Here is a 3,881-nt window from a genome sequence, read left to right as displayed (position 1 = left end):
GCAATCCTATGATTAATGGTGATCAAACTTTCTGGTCTTGAGAATCCTTTACACTCTTAAAAATTACTGAGAATCCCAAAATTATTTTTCTTTATCTGCATTGTATCTGTTAATATTTGCCACATTCAAACTGAGAAATTTTTACGATACTAATTTATTGGTTTATTTTAAATGTCAATAATAAGCCCACTACATATTGGTATTGTTAACATACATTTTCTTAAAAATTGTGATATTTTTATAAAAAAAGATGAGAAGAGTAGAATTATTTTACATTTTTGAAAATGTATTTAATATCTATCTTAATAAAAATAAGTAGATTGTCATAACTACTTCATTCAATCTGTTGTGATATGTTATTTGATTGACATATATGAAAACATTTAAGTCTCACACAGGTACAGTATTGAAAAGGGAGGATATTGTAAACCTTCTAAAATTATTTTAGGGACTCCTAGGGTCTTTGAATCACACTTCAAAAACCTGTGGTTTAGGGAATGAGATACTTACATAGATTATTTCAATGTGCTGTGCCCAGTGCAATTATAGATATATACACAGATTGCTGTTGGAGCACTTCTGTTCTTACCTCATCAATAAAATCTAGGCAACCACATGTGAACCATTACACCACCTCCTGGGCTATGCTCTCCGGCTGCCGCCGCCGCCACTCTGCCCTCACCTTCACCTTCGCCTCTTCCTCCGCCTCCAGTGCACATTAAAGATCCAAAGTCATGACTGACTCCAAGTATTTTGCAACCAATAAAAAAGCAGAAATATTTGAACTAAAAGCTGAACTCAACAATGAAAAGAAAGAAAAGAGAAAGGAGGCTGTGAAGAAAGTGATTGCTGTTATGACCGTGGGGAAGGATGTTAGTGCTGTCTTTCCAGACATAGTGAACTGTACGCAGACTGACAATCTGAAACTAACGAAGCTTGTGTATCTCTACTTGATGAACTATGCCAAGAGTCAGCCAGACATGGCCATCATAGCTGTAAATAGCTTTGTGAAGGACTGTGAAGATGCTAATCATTTGATTCGAGCCTTGGCAGTCAGAACCACGGGGTGCATCTGGGTAGACAAAATTACAGAATATCTCTGTGAGCCCCTCCTCAAGTGCTTGGAGGATGAGGATCCCTATGTTCGGAAAACAGCAGCAGTATGCGTGGCAAAACTCCATGATATCAACGCCCAAATGGTGGACGATCAGGGATTTTTGGATTCTCTACGGGGTCTCATAGCAGATTCAAATCCAATGGTGGTGGCTAATGCTGTAGCAGCATTATCTGAAATCAGGGAGTCTCACCCAAACAGCAATTTACACAATCTGAACACACAGAACATTAATAAGCTGCTGACAGCCCTGAATAAGTGCACTGAAGGGGCCAGATTTTCATCCTGGACTGCCTGTCTAATTACAACCCTAAAGATGATCGGAAGGCTCAGAGAATCTGTGAGCGGGTAACTCCCCAGCTATCCCATGCCAACTCAGCAGTGGTGCTTTCAGCGGTAAAAGTCCTAATGAAGTTTCTAGAATTGTTACCTAAGGATTCTGACTACTACAATATGCTGCTGAAGAAGTTAGCCCCTCCACTTGTCACTTTGATGTCTGGGGAGTCAGAAGCGCAGTATGTCTCCCTGAGGAACATCAACTTAATTGTCCAGTAAAGGCCTGAAATCTTGAAGCAGGAAATCGAAGTCTTCTTTGTGAAGTACAATGATCCCATCTACGTTAAACTAGAGAAGTTGGACATCAGGATTCTTTTGGCATCACAAGCCAACATTGCTCAGGTTCTGGCAGAACTGAAGGAATATGCCACAGAGGTGAGTGTTGACTTTGTTCGAAAAGCTGTGCGGGCCATTGGACGGTGTGCCATCAAGCTGGAGCAATCTGCAGAGCACTGTGTAAGCACAATGCTTGATCTAATCAAGACCAAAGTGAATTATGTGGTCCAAGAAGTGATTGTTGTCATCAGGGACATCTTCCACAAATACTCCAACAAGTATGAAGGTATCATTGCCACTCTATGTGAGAACTTAGACTCGCTGGATGAGCCAGATGCTCGAGCGGCTATGATTTGGATTGTGGGAGAATATGCTGAAAGAATTGACAATGCAGATGAGTTACTAGAAAGCTTCCTGGAGGGTTTTCATGATGAAAGCACCCAGGTGCAGCTCACTCTGCTTACTGCCATAATGAAGCTGTTTCTCAAGAAACCACCAGAAACACAGGAGCTAGTCCAGCAGATGTTGACTTTGCCAACACAGGATTCTGATAATCCTGACCTTCGAGAACTGGGCTATACTTACTGGGTTCTTCTCTCAACTGACCCTCTCACGGCTAAAGAAGTAGTCTTGTCTGAGAAGCCACTGATCTCTGAGGAGACGGAACTTATTGAGCCAACTGTGTTGGAGGAGCTAATCTGCCACATTGGTTCTTTGGCCTCTGTGTATCATAAGCCTTCCAAGGCTTTTGTGGAAGGAAGTCATGGAATCCATCGTAAACACTTGCCAATTCATCATGGGAGCACTGATGCAGGTGACAGCCCTGTTGGCACCACCACTGCAACGAACCTGGAACAGCCTCAGGTTATCCACTCTCAAGGTCTTCTGGGGAGTCTTTTAAACCTTGACCTCAGTCTCCCAGTCAATGTGCCACAGGTGTCCTCCAGGCAGATGGGAGCAGTGGATCTCCTAGGAGGAGGACTAGATAGTCTGGTGGGACAATCCTTCATCCCATCATCAGTGCCTGCAACCTTTGCTCCTTCACCTACACCTGCTGTGGTCAGAAGTGGCCTGAATGACCTGTTTCAACTCTCCACAGGGATAGGCATGGCACCGGGTGGGTATGTGGCTCCTAAGGCTGTCTGGCTACCTGCAGTAAAGGCTAAAGGCTTGGAGATTTCAGGAACATTTACTCACCATCAAGGGCACATCTATATGGAAATGAACTTCACCAGTAAAGCTCTGCAGCATAGGATGGACTTTGGAATCCAGTTTAACTGGTGTCATCCCCAGCACTCCTCTGGCCACCCATACACCACTGATGCCAAACCAGAGCATTGATGTCTCCCTGCCTCTCAACACCTTGGTCCCAGTCATGAAGATGGCACCTCTGAATAACCTGCAGGTGGCTGTGAAAAACAATATCGATGTCTTCTACTTCAGCTGCCTCAGCCCACTCAATGTGCTTTTTGTAGAAGATGGCAAAATGGAGCACCAGGTCTTCCTTGCAACATGGAAGAATATTCCCAGCGAAAATGAACTTCAGTTTCAGATTAAGGAATGTCATTTAAATGCTGACACTGTCTCCAGCAAGTTGCAAAACAATAATGTTTATACCATTGCCAAGAGGAATGTGGAAGGGCAGGACATTCTGTACCAATCCCTGAAGCTCACTAATGGCATTTGGATTTTGGCCGAGCTACGTATCCAGCCAGGAAACCCCAAATATTCGCTGTCATGGAAGTGTAGAACTCTTGAAGTCTCTCAATACATCTATCAGGTCTACGACAGTATTTTGAAAAACTAACAAGACTGGTCCAGTACCCTCCAATCATGCTGTGATTGGTGCAAGCCAAGAACCCTTAACTGGAAGAAATTGTATTGCTGTGTAGAATCTGAACCCAAACACACTGAGGCCACCCAGCAAGGTAGTAACTAGTCTAACCTGTGCTAACATTAAGGCACAACCTGTTGGATAGTTTTAGCTTCCTTTGAACATTTGTAACCACTGCTTCAGTCACCTCCCACCTCTCACCACCTGCTGCTGCTATCTGTCTTTATTTGTGGGCTTCTCCATACTGTGCCAATGGCTGGCTTTTTCTACACCCTCTTTTGAGTATAGTTTGGTATTTTGTAATTGAGAGCTCATTTCAAA

The 3,881-nt window shown here is 43.3% G+C and overlaps 1 pseudogene; it reads left to right on the top strand.

Moving 5' to 3' along the window:
• The first annotated feature begins 691 nt into the window (after window positions 1-691).
• On the top strand, window positions 692-3,533 carry LOC100605371 (annotated as a pseudogene).
• The last annotated feature ends 348 nt before the right edge of the window (window positions 3,534-3,881 follow it).

This window comes from Nomascus leucogenys, chromosome X (assembly GCF_006542625.1).
Source record: "Nomascus leucogenys isolate Asia chromosome X, Asia_NLE_v1, whole genome shotgun sequence".
Taxonomy (NCBI): domain Eukaryota; kingdom Metazoa; phylum Chordata; class Mammalia; order Primates; family Hylobatidae; genus Nomascus; species Nomascus leucogenys.
Note: the sequence above shows the minus strand (reverse complement) of the source record. Positions and strands in the feature narration are given on the sequence as shown.